The sequence below is a fragment of the Acipenser ruthenus genome, chromosome 6 (assembly GCF_902713425.1).
Source record: "Acipenser ruthenus chromosome 6, fAciRut3.2 maternal haplotype, whole genome shotgun sequence".
Classification (NCBI taxonomy): Eukaryota; Metazoa; Chordata; class Actinopteri; order Acipenseriformes; family Acipenseridae; genus Acipenser; species Acipenser ruthenus.
In genome coordinates, this window is record NC_081194.1 from 6,963,342 (window position 1) to 6,977,008 (window position 13,667).

At 36.4% G+C, this 13,667-nt stretch overlaps 1 protein-coding gene across 1 annotated transcript in view; it reads right to left on the reverse strand.

Annotated features, from left to right (window-relative positions):
- Positions 1–13,667, reverse strand: part of LOC117410915 (muscarinic acetylcholine receptor M3-like) — a 115,620-nt gene that overhangs the window by 65,976 nt on the left and 35,977 nt on the right. The window contains exon 3 of the mRNA XM_034017866.3: positions 10,767–10,880. The gene's annotated coding sequence lies outside the window, so the exon portion shown is untranslated. The remainder of the gene's footprint in view (positions 1–10,766; positions 10,881–13,667) is intronic.

Genomic DNA, 13,667 nt, shown 5'->3' on the forward strand with positions numbered 1-13,667 from the left:
TGAGAGGAAGGTTTCTTGGCTTTCCCTCTCTCTGAGTGGTTGAGAGGCGGGCCTTGAGGGGTTGAGAGGCCCATAAGAATGGATTTTTTTTTGTTATATACTTGCACAGAAATGTACTTGTGCATTTCGCATACTAAGAAATAGAATAAAACAGAGAGTGCTACAAAATTGGGAGGGAGGGGATATTTAGGTGTAACCTGTGTGACCTCACCTGGAGCTACATTTAGGGAACAGCTTTCAAAACGTGTTAATCCAAACCATTTAGAAAGGGACACTCCAGCTGTTATTAGCATGTGTGGTTACGAGTATAGGTCATTTGTGAATACTGAGGTCTATATTTGCTAGGGTAAACTTTACTTTCAAAATGAGTCAGAAATTAACTTAGCATCTCACAAAATGAATGAATCATCCAGGCATGTTTGTCAGTTTTGGGTTGTGTGTTATATCTTTTGAGTGACAATCAAGTCACTTAAGCAACAAACAACAGAAAAACAACAAAACACAACTTATATAATATGTGATATAATGAGGGGAGCAACCAGTAACCAGAGAATGACCTCACAGAAATGCTCACAAAACAATCAAAAAGATTACTTAGGTACCATGTTATACAAAATAAGCTACTGTCAACACCCTACAGGGGAGATACATTCAATTGTGGAAAGGTTGTATTGACATGAATGAGATCAGCATGAAAATTGGTGGGGATAAAACCAAGAACTAGGGGATTTGAGTGAAACTGGCAAGTGTGTATTCTCCTTATTGATGAACATGCTTAAATGTAGCAGTGCAAATATATATATATATATATATATATATATATATATATATATATATATATATATATATATAGTAATTCTTAGAGAATTTGAGAACAGCACAACTGTGCATGATAGTTTAATCACAGAACGTCGGCTGCAAGTAAAATCTCTATAGACAATAACATATTGAGTCACTCTGACATTGGAAATAGCTTGATTGAGTGGCAGATGCTCTACAGTGACAAACACCCAGGTTAAAAAGACATTTGAGAATGGCATCTTCCCATTCATGGAAGATCACTAGCTGACATCTTGCTCTTGATTATCATCAATTTCCCTACAGCTGAACTTGGCATTGCCTTCAGTGTCCATATTAATTAATCTCACAGTCAGAACAATACTACTGAGGCCCATAAAACAGAAGGTGTGTGAAAAAAAGCACTGATCCTTGCAAATAAAATACAACATGATTTATCTGCCATTTGAATTCATTTGTTTTTACTGCTACATTAATGATAAATACGGGACTGAAACAGGCCATCTCTCCCTATTGTGTGTTGGGTAGACCAAATCTCCATTTTTATACTGCCCACCTGACCAAGTTAACATATATTATATCTGCTGTATAATTAAAGGCAGAGATTGATGTGTCAGTGCTCATGGTTTGGATGGAGTCCAATCTCATTGTGCTTTTGTTTGAGTTTAGTTTAAAATCAATGCCGGTGTATCAGTTTAATCCAAGAACAAAATGGTACCCTATCGACCCAAGGAAAGAGATTGGGTTGCATTAAGTATACTGAGCATCAAAAAAAAAATGTATCACTTATATTTGAGCATCAAAAGAAACTTATCACTTATATTTGGATAAAATTCACTAGATGTGATTGAAAAATGACAAACTCTGTTTCAGAGCAGGTGCAGTGACTTTTTAATGTGCTGATTAACAATTAGAACATAAGGACATAAGAAAGTTTACAAATGAGAGGAGGACGTTTGGCCCATCTTGCTCGTTTGGTTGTTAGTAGCTTATTGATCCCAGAATCTCATCAAGCACCTTCTTGAAGGATCCCAGGGTGTCAGCTTCAACAACATTACTGGGGAGCTGGTTCCAGACCCTCACAATTCTCTGTGTAAAAAAGTGCCTCCTATTTTCTGTTCTGAATGCCCCTTTATCTAATCTCCATTTGTGACCCCTGGTCCTTGTTTCTTTTTTCAGGTCGAAAAAGTCCCCTGGGTCGACATTGTCAGATCACCTGAGTCTTCTTTGTTCAAGACTGAATAGATTCAATTCTTTTAGCCTGTCTGCATACGACATGCCTTTTAAACCCGGGATAATTCTGGTCACTCTTCTTTGCACTCAGCAATATCCTGTTTGTAACGAACTGAACACAATATTCTAGATGAGGTCTTACTAATGCATTGTAAAGTTTTAACATTACTTCCCTTGATTTAAATTCAACACTTTTCACAATATATCCGAGCATCTTGTTGGCCTTTTTTATAGCTTCCCCACATTGTCTAGATGAAGACATTTCTGAGTCAACATAAACTCCTAGGTCTTTTTCATAATTCCCTTCTTCAATTTCAGTATCTCCCATATGATATTTATAATGCACATTTTTATTGCCTGCATGCAATACTTTAAACTTTTCTCTATTAAATGTCATTTGCCATGTGTCTGCCCAGTTTTAATGCTGTCTAGATCATTCTGAATGACTTTTTCTGCTGCAACAGTGTTTGCCGCTCCTCCTATTTTTGTGTCATCTGCAAATTTAACAAGTTTGCTTACTATACCAGAATCTAAATCATTAATGTAGATTAGGAATAGCAGAGGACCTAAAACTGATCCTTGTGGTACACCACTGGTTACCTCGCTCCATTTTGAGGTTTCTCCTCTAATCAGTACTTTCTGTTTTCTACATGTTAACCACTCCCTAATCCATGCACATGCATTTCCTTGAATCCCTACTGCGTTCAGTTTGAGGATTAATCTATTATGCGGGACTTTGTCAAAAGCTTTCTGGAAATCTAAATAGACCATGTCATATGCTTTGCAATTATCCACCGTCGATGTTGCATTCTCAAAAAAATCAAGCAGGTTAGTTAGACACGATCTCCCTTTCCTAAAACCATGCTGACTGTCTCCCAGGATACTGTTACCATATAGGTAATTTTCCAGATTGGATCTTATTATAGTTTCCATAAGTTTACATATAATAGAAGTCAGACTTATTGGTCTGTAGTTACCTGGTTCGGTTTTGTCTCCCTTTTTGTGGATCGGTATTACGTTTGCAATTTTCCAGTCTGTTGGTACAACCCCTGTGTCAAGAGACTGTTGCATGATCTTGGTTAGCGGTTTGTAAATAACTTCTTTCATTTCTTTGAGTACTATTGGGAGGATCTCATCTGGCCCAGGTGATTTGTTTATTTTAAGAGCTAGACCCTTTAACACTTCTGCCTCTGGTATGCTAAAGTTATTTAAAACTGGATAGGAACAGGTCGACATGTGGGGTATGTTGTCCGTATCCTCCTTTGTAAAAACTTGTGAAAAGTAATCATTTAATATATTTGCTATTTTTTTGGAATTAGTTTTAGACCCCTTCACAATGTTCATTTCTATCTCTCTCTTGGCCTTTCTGTGTACTTTGTTTTTGGTCCCTTTTAAACACTCTGTAAAGTGCCTTTTTTCGCTGATTTATTTTTTTTTGGATTGATCTATTAAACCATTTTGGCCATTTTGTTTCAGATTTAGATTTGTCTACTTTTGGGATGTAATTGTTTTGCGCCTCTAGTACTACATTTTAAAAAAAAACAGCCATCCTTTTTCTGTGCATGTTTTCTCTATTTTACTCCAATCTACTTCTGTTAGTCTCTTTCATACCTTCATAGTTTGCTTTTCTAAAATTGTAAACCTTAGCTTTCGTCATAAATTTGGGGGTTTTAAAAATCACTTCAAATGAGACCATGTTGTGGTCTGAGTTTGCCAATGGTTATCTGACCTCTGTTTTAGTTATTCTGTCTTTATTTGAAAAGACTAAATCAAGGCATGCCTCCCCTCTAGTTGGTGCCTTGACAAATTGTGTTAGGAAGCAGTCATTTGTCATTTCCACCACTTCAACCTGGAATTGCTTTCATCAGAAAATACATTGATTGGGAAATTAATGCAGCTTAAATTCTAACAGCTGCATGTCTTTTTTTGATCACAAATTGAAAACTCAGAGCAGTGGATTTCAATTTGTCACCTTTCTGAGAATAGAAGGGGCGGAGCTACCAGCACAACAGAACACAACAAAGCGAGGCAGTTCTTCCAGCGACAGCGTGGGAGCGACATCGTGTGAGAAGTGCATCGTTTTAAAAGAGCAGAGCAGTTAGAAGCAGTTTGAAAGCAGATTGACAGTTGTAGAAACTAAACTTACAAAAAAAAAATAATAAAAATAACATGGCCTTCAAGCCAGTAATCTGTGACACCTGCATGATGTGTGAAATCCGAGAAAAAACAGCAGAACTAAACCAAGTGTGTGAAAAGTGCTGCACGATCCAGGACTTGCTTAAACTAGTAAGTATGCTAGAAATGGAGCTGCAGGAAATGAGACAACAACAGGAGCTTGAGGAGCTGGCACACCCACAATTCATGGAAGTCAGCACCCCTAGCAGATTGAAAGCCACCAGGGAGATAGAAGAGGGTCTAAACAGCTGGGTTCAGGTAGGCAGAAGCAGGGAGAAAAAAAGAAACTTTGTCAAACACAAACACCAGAAATCAAAACATCCAACAAATTTGAGCCACTTCAAAATTTAGATAATCAAAACCAACATCAAGAGAACGAAAGGAACAACATCCAGGACCCTATAAATAGTGCTGGCCAGGCAGCAAAAAGAAGGGAGGTCATGATTGTTGGGGACTCCATATTGAGAAACACAGCAAGTTCAGTTTGCAGTTGGGATCCCCTTACTACTACAGTGTGCTGCCTTACAGGAGCCTCTGTCACGCACATCACTGAGAACGTGGACAGACTCCAAGAGCAAACAGGAGATGACCCGGTAGTAGTCATCCACATTGGTACAAACAACATTGGAAGAGACAGGTCAAGCTCACTGCAAAACAAATTCAGAGAGCTAGGAAGGAAATTAAAAGACCAAAACTGTGGTATTTTCTGGGATACTGCCGGCACCTTGCAAAGGTGCATACGGACAGCTGGAAATACATAATCAAAATGCATGGCTGAAATCGTGGTGCACACAGGAAGCCTTTCTTGAACATTGGAGCACATTCTACAACAAGGACAAGCCACCACTCCACTGACTTAGCTGTGGAGCTGTCTTTGTATCAACTGTGCAATCCTTTAAAAAGAGCAAAATAGTAAATATTGAGAAATAACCTACCTACTACGACAGTATGTTTGCTGGAATTTAAATATCTCCCAATGGGGGCTATAGAATAACCAGGACAAAGAATATGTAGGACATTACAGTACCTGCATGGATGCAGTATACTGAATATACACAGTATATACCACTTTGCTGGGTTCCCTGTTGACACAGTGCTGGGGAGCTGAGTCATATATTTTTGGGAATAGAGAGAGAGAGGCATGGAGCATGGATGCCACAGATTGGCAGGTTGAATCAGGCACGCTGAGAGAAACCAGGGTGTTAAAAAGAAGATTCCCTTTGTTTTTGAGACTGTGGTCAACCGGAATCTGGTGCAAGGTCTGCAGAAATATTTTATTGATATTTATTTTGCCATATGTTTCCCCTACTAGTGCTGTTTCATGTGAAAGCAATGAGGGAAATCATTGCAACAATAATTGTAAAGTAACTTGACACGCTTATTAACCTGCAATAATAGAACAAGGAACAGGCTTCAGAATGGCAATACAACATTAAAAGCATTAGTAGAGGGATTTTGGAATCAAGTTTAAGATTTAAGAAACATTTTTTGTATGCGTGTTTATGTATTTCTAATCAGCTCAAGAATCCTTTTCCCATTTAAACTCAAGAATTAGCGAGAGAATTAACCAACCACATATTAATGATGAACAGAACAAATTTAAGGATTTTTTGAAGAACCTTGAATTATAGAGTGTTGGAATGAAGAAGCATGTGTTGCATAATATTAGCATTCTCAGAGTAACATATCTTTAGCAATTACAATAGCCGAGAAGCAAAGCTTCAATTACAATACAAAATCAAACTTTTTTTTCAAAGCTGTCTACAGACTGTGTTTACATAATGTTTCTGCAGCATGCAAACATTTCAAAAACCCTTGTAATTATGCAAGGTGGAGAATGCTGTTTAATCAGCTACAATGGATTCAGACCCTAACAGATTACAAAGTAATTCTATTTAACTGACACAAAATCAGGACTAATCCGATCACGCAAGCAGTTCTGTAGTTCATTCAGTACAACCAATCACACATTAATTTGTTATTCCAAGTGGATTTTTCGACCTGTATTTCCCCTTTATTATGTGCTTGGTACCAATCCATCAATTATTAAGACTGGAGAAATCTTGAGTGTCAGCACACCCGGGCTATGCAGCATCCTTCAGTGAAATAAACCTGAACACCCTCTACTTTGATGAAAATGTGCTGTAATCAAAGTGCTGTAAAGAAGAGCCACCGGCATTCCTACCACGCACAAAGCTATTACAGTTAATTACTCCTCACATTTTAGTGGCTGGCACTGCCTAGTCAGTAAATCCTTTGGTTCTTATAGGCAAAGGATAATGCACCAGAATACACTGGAATTAACAAAAATGTATTCAGTGAAAACATTGTTAATACATGCTATGTGGTCCTGCTTTATTGTTTTAAAATCCATTTTCCTACCCAATGTTGAATTTGAATGCTGTCTCAATACTTCATCCAGCTTACTGAACTGCAGATCAATGGGAAAATTTCCGCATTCAAGCCAATCATCTCTCTGAACCCTGGTGGCAAGGATCCAGCCTGTGCAGTCCAGACCATTAGGGCTTGCTGAAGCATGAGGTAAACTAATGCAATATGGTTCTCCAACCTAACCCAACGGCCAATGCAGCACTTCCTATGGGATAAGACTGCATGCAGGACTTGAACCGGGCTTGCTTTAATCACCTTGCACTATAAGCAGCACAGCTTTTACTAGGTAAGCCATTGGAAACTCCATGGTTTCATGAAAAAAAACATGCAATCATGTTCCAACTTATTGTTAAACATGTTCTGGCATTAATATTGAGCTCAACATGTGCACAGCCTGATTTAAGAAAACGGTTTCCTCCCATTGTCTACTGACTAAATGAATCCACACATACATTACAACAGTATAATGCAATTATCTCATTTGGGAAGATGGGTACTGATGAAGATGCTTCATGTTAGCTCAGGAGAATTGCAAAGCGATCCTGGTGTTGAAGGGGGTATTCAATCAGTTGAGTGGGTAATACAGCTAGATGAAATAATGTTTAAATATATGGTACTACTTCATTTGAAATCACTGACAGGATGATGCATGCAGTAACAGCAACATTAGGCATTTAAAGTGGATTTCAACAATAGGGGTACAAATAACTGTTCCTCAGGTTATGATTATTTTAAAATACACCACTAAAAGATTAATAGACACCTGAAAAGCACTTTAAAATAGCTGCTAATTTATTGCATTGAAAGTAGTTTATTGTATGTCTATTTTCACTGTAAAAATGTATGCAACGGCTAACAAATATAACTTAAAAGGTCTTCAAAAGGAAGAATTTGGACAATAAATAATTTGGAAGAAATGAACTGCAAACAGATCTGTCAGTAAGATAAAAACGTGCTGATATGCAGAAGCAACGTTGAAAACGTCACACAAAAACAATATTTAAAAATGTAATGAGTGAAACAACCACATTTTTTAAACCTTGGCAACACAAGTATCTAAGTTAATATTGTTCTCTTTATTATTATTTGTTTCTTTAGCAGACACCTTTATCCAAGGCAACTTACAGAGACTAGGGTGTGTGAACTATGCATCAGCTGCAGAGTCACTTACAACTGCGTCTCACCTGAAAGACTGAGGAAGACAAGGAGGTTAAGTAACTTGCTCAGGGTCACACAATGAGTCAGTGGCTGAGGTGGGATTTGAACCGGGGACCTTCTGGTTATAAGCCCTTTTCTTTAACCACTAGACCACACAGCCTCCTATTAGCTCTAATTATACTGACAAAGTACAGTTACTGTGTTCAAAATACTGCATTCTGATTGACTGTCGTAACATTGTAGTATATTTTATATAATAAATGAAACTATTAAGATTTTGTTCCAGAGTTTTGATCTGTTTTTCAATAGATAAAAAACTGTGAATGTGTGATCTACCGTACTTGCACATTTCTGGTCTACTTATCATTTGTAAGAAAATGATTGATTCTGTATTATTTTATATTTTAATAGGTTAACAACATAAAACACCAAGAAAATGATTTATTTATTGATTTATTTATTTATTTATTTATTTACCTCTTGTTGAGCTTTTTTTTTCATCAGATGCTCAACTATCATTGTATGTGATCTGCAATCGCGATGTTGACCAAAAAAAAAAAAAAAACATTGCTTCTGACAAGTGCTGTGCTTTCTCTTCTTTTGAAAGCTTCTAAATGTTAGCTCTCATCTGACCAGCAATTTCATATATCCTCAGGCTAGATATCACTGCTTTTCAGTAATAAGATTTTGGTTGTTTTTTTTATTTTATGGAAAAGCGCAAAGCATCGCAGCACGGCAAGTTAAACTGAGATCATACCTGCTTCATAAATGAAATACGAATAGGCCTTTAAAACATGCTCACATGTAATACCTGTTCCCTGCAGTCCATTGATTCCTACGGAGCCCGGGAGGGGACATGAGAGGAAAAATATATATATATATATATCTCGTGTGCATGTCTTACTATCTCGTTGCCACGAGACAGTAAGACGTGCACACAAGATATTATCTCATGGCCACAAGATAGTAAGATGTACGCACAAGATAGACAGATATATATTTATTTATTTATTTATTTATTTTTTCTCTCATGTCCCTGTCCCCGGCTTCATAGATTCTCCATAGAGTCTGCAGTAAAAAAATCATATTGGTGGGAATTAAAGTTGGGCATGACCACGATAGAGCTTTCAGTATAATGATATTCATAAGGAATAGCCTAGTCAGCAGGCTCTTTTCTCTTGGGATATCAAACCTGTATCTTGCACCAAAGACATAATAAAACAGCACTCTAATTACTGGTACACAGCTTTTCACTCAGAATGTCAATCTTTTACCTGTTACACAATGGAGCCTACTATAATGCATTCATGACTTGTATGTAATACTTTTTTTAATGTTGTACTCTATATTTTTAGAGCAACTAAGAAAACAAAATTCTTCAGTGTAAATAAATAAAATCAATTTTGTGGAATAAGGAAGCATGCATCCTTCATATCAATATATTTCCTTTGATTATACAACATTACACTATTCAATTTCATTTACAGTAAGTAAGTTTGTTTAAAAATGTACATGAATCTGATCTACATTAAAAAATACTATTTTAAAAGCTTCAATACTATTTCAAATCTATTGATATTTACTGTAATGTGTCTCCTTACATGCCTTTAAGGAGACACATTATAGTAATAGCCAAATTCAAAGCTATGCACAAAATGCTTTCAACATGAAAACTGTAACAAAAAAATAATTATAATAAATAATATATATATATATATCAAAGAGTCCCATTAGACTGCAACAACTGCCTAAAAGTACTGCAAGATACCCCATCATTCTAAAAGGAGAACACTCAACCGTAATTTGGCACCCTTTTATTACAGGGTTAGCGCTTGGCGTCATCTGACTTTCATTAAACTTAAGATGGTTAAGCATCAGCATTTTTGGACTTGTACGGACGGGTTAAGTGTCTAAAGATTCTACCAGCTGTAGAATGATTTTTTTGCATCCTCATGTAGATGTCACGTTGGTGTCCCAACTGCCGTTACAAAAAAAGTGTAGGAGAATGTGAGATCCACATTCCACTCTGCAAACCCTCTTGTTAACTTGTCAAGATCCATTCAACGGTTTCCACTTTATAGACACATATTTATGTTTCCAGGACTGTGCCTCATGCCACAATGTACCCGGGGCGTGGGTTGTGTTGTCACACCTTCTTGTGTGTTATTCCTTCCTTACCACATTGTTTGACTTCTCTATTTTTTAAATGTAACATCAGGAAAACTAAAATACAGTTTGGTTACAAGCAGCCACAATGCTTGTATGCAGTTTTAAACTGTAATGCATAGTCAATATCAAATGAAAGCTACACAACCATCCTACAACTTGATCCTTTTTCAGTTAGGATACAAAATTAAATGTGTCTGAATTCTAAAATGTGGCATACTATAATTTAAGATTGGTCAATTAGATTATATAAATATTTTTTTTCTTATTAAACTTGGAGGTTTGACAATGCAAATTATAGTATTTTAGTCCTAATCTACTCAGTGATGATTCATCTTGTTCCTTGTAATAGCTGGAATAAAAGCAGGCTTTCTAACTAATTCAAATTACACAATTTAAAGCTTCTTACTGGAGTTTACTGCAGTATAAAAATACATAATATTGTCACTTTTGAATAATATATTTTAGGACTTTTTCAGAGTACACAAAATATTTTTACAAATCAGAGTAAACATTTAGATACTCTGGAATAACAGACAAGCAAATGAGTTGGATTGAAAATAACTGCTGTCAGATTTGAGTCCCACACATTCTTTCTACATTACTATTCCATTAAACACATAATTAATGTAGAATCTAAAACAGTATCAAACGAATGAATACAGGAGAGGGGATGCAAAGGGGTTATTCTTCTGTTTCCAGCACAGTTACCATTTGCACCAAAACCTATTTGTACCTGCAAGTCAAACAGGTTTCACTTGCTTTGCATCCTCTCAAGCACTATGAAATAGTAAACCCAGGTGGATTAAGCACCATTATTAGTATCATACATTTGTTTTACCTACCAAAGGTTTCAGAATGAAGTCTTGCTAAAGTCACCTGGCAGATGAATGGAAACAACTAACCTCGACGTCCAATGAGCCATAAACCACTGCAAGTTATGTCATGGTGGCTGGCAACTAAAGAAAAAGAAAACAAAAAAGTCAGTACTACTGAATAATCCTGAATAAAACATGATACTGTTATTATCATACAGTAGTAGGACCTTTATTTATTTATTTATTTATTTATATATTTTTTTAGCAATTCCCCAAGCAACTGCTTTTGGTATTATTATTTTTCATGGACATAATTTTTTTGTTTTTCTGTTTTTGTGTAACTGTGTCATTTGAGTCACTTGAAGGGCATCCCAGGCAGACGTAGGGGGCAGAGGAGATGGATTACAGTAGATACATTCAATGATATGAATGTTGTGACCTACAAGATGAAGATTGAACCTGCTGGCAATAGCTGTCCTTTTAGTACAGGAAGGGTTTCTGTGTGTATTAATAAAGAGTCTTGTTTTTCACAATATCAAGTTTAAGTGTTTCTCACTGCATGATATTACTAATAGGTGGTAATAGTTCTCTCATTTCCCTTATTCCTACTAAAAAACAAAGGTTCACAACATTTCCTGACTTCATGATGAAGATATAGAGGATACTGAATTAGGAGGATGTCCTTGCATAAACAACTCTCTCCGTATATCATGAACGATCATTCAATATTGTGTTTATACCACAATTATATATTTTTAAATAAATAGCAATAAAATGTGTACATTTGAGTTTTTATATTGAGTTAATTAATTCAGGCATTATTTTACCTGCCGGATCTTTACTTTCATTTTCAACAGACTATGCTTCAACGTGGATTAATTTTGAAGCCTTTTTATGGCCTCTTCGCAACTGTCTTTTTAGATAGAACCTTGAGCTCAGCCTATCAGTTTCAGCAGTACCCAACTGAATTGGAATGTATGCAAAGATGTGATAATATCCTTAAGGAATAGAAAGACAAGCGTTGAATTGAAAACAGAACTGGCAGAAGGCACAGGTGTCATTGTCCATCCATCAACAGTCCAAAGAACCTTTGACCATTGTTCCATAGTCCAATTTCTGTGTTCTTGTGCATATTTTAACCTTTTAGTCTTGTTCCCCTTTCTTAACAGAGGTATTCTTACTGCAACACATCCTTTAAGTCCTGATTTCAAGAGTGACCTTCATACTGTTGATATGATGGACAACGACACCTGTGCCTTCTGCCAGTTCTGTTGTCAATTCAATGTTTGTCTTCTATCTATTCCTTAAGGATATTATCTTCAAGTATTGCTCAACCCTGTTAGACAGCTTTTTGGGTCTTCCAGTCCTGGGTTTGTCAATTACAGATGATGTTTCTCTGTACTTGTTGATTATGCTTTGGATACCACAGCTTGAAAATCAAGTGATGGGAACCAATCAATGCTTTTCCTTCTTTATACAAGTCCAGGTTGACTTTAGTGGAGGCTTTGAGTAAATTGTTGATGCTCATAATGCATCACAGTAGAAAAATGCAACATGTCTAAGACTTTTGCATGGCAGTGTATATATACAACAGCCATTCCTAGAGGGTTTTTGTTAGTTATAACAGGATAACAAGATAGAATACTGGAACAATGCAGCAAGTGTCCTGTCTTGATAGAACCAGACTAATAGAAATCTTCTACTATCAAGAAAAGCACTTGACCCGGTCTCTGCAAAGGGAAGACTAGACCCTACAGCTCCTGGCAGCTTGCCTAGGTGTACCACTACAGTAGGAGAAATAGCAAGCTTCACCCAGAGTAAACAAATAAATAAATAACAACATGGTTTGCTAACAGCCTCAACCCTGACTTGGAAAAAAGGAATATATATAAGCATTTAAAGCCTGTTTAATTGGGCCTGTTTCTAACATGAAAAAATCTTGTATTCCTATTATATGCTCAGTATGGTTCGTGTTAAGTAGAAACACCTTCAGAAAGAGCTTGACTCACTACATTATTTTACTTAATATTCTGATAATATTTTGCAAGTAATATCTTACATATTTAAAAAATGGAACAATTTTTAATTCCTCTGTACATGAAAAACTAAAAAAAACAAGGCCTGGTGAGAGCTTTTATACCAAATAAAAACTTCTAAAGCTTCTCTTTATATTACAGGTATTAACGCTGGTCTCATTGAAAGACTAATGTATGCTGTCAGTATCCCAGCTACAACCTTAGCTGCTAAATCAAAAATAACTGAATGCAACCACTTAATCCTGCTGCTTTCCTGCAATGCAGCTCTTTCAATTCCTTGCATATGGATTATTAATTTATAACAAAACTGTGCAGGGTTGCATCAGCAAGTGTGATTGTTACTTCATTAATCCTCTCAACTCCAGATTTGTACAATGTGTCCAAATTGATTTTTACTGTAAACCCTTTCATAAATAATACAAAAAAGCAAAATACAAAAACATGTTTTATAGCACGTGGAAATTGGGATCTTGGAAAAAACATAAAGTAATGAAGCATAACATTATTTTGAATTGGGATACTTTGCTACTGTAAGCATTAGCATTATCGCTTCGGTTTGTTCATGTATTTCACCTTCTTTATTTTCGGATCCATTTGCTGAACACCCCCTTGTCCAGATAGCTCTACCTCAGTTTCTTTCTCAATTTCTTTTTTGTGCAAGTGGCAAAAGCTGCTAACCACTTTAGAGTCTCACTGGTGCATGCCCATTGCTTGTCAACTGTATGTGATCCCAGATGATGCACAATATGCCTAAAGTGTAAGCCCCATTATCACCTACAAAAGGAAGCAAGTCTTTAAAACTCAATCTCATCTCATTCCAGTGTCAAAAACGGGACCGATGCTGGCACCGATGTACTTCCCTAAGCTTCTCATGCAGGAGCAAACAAGCACA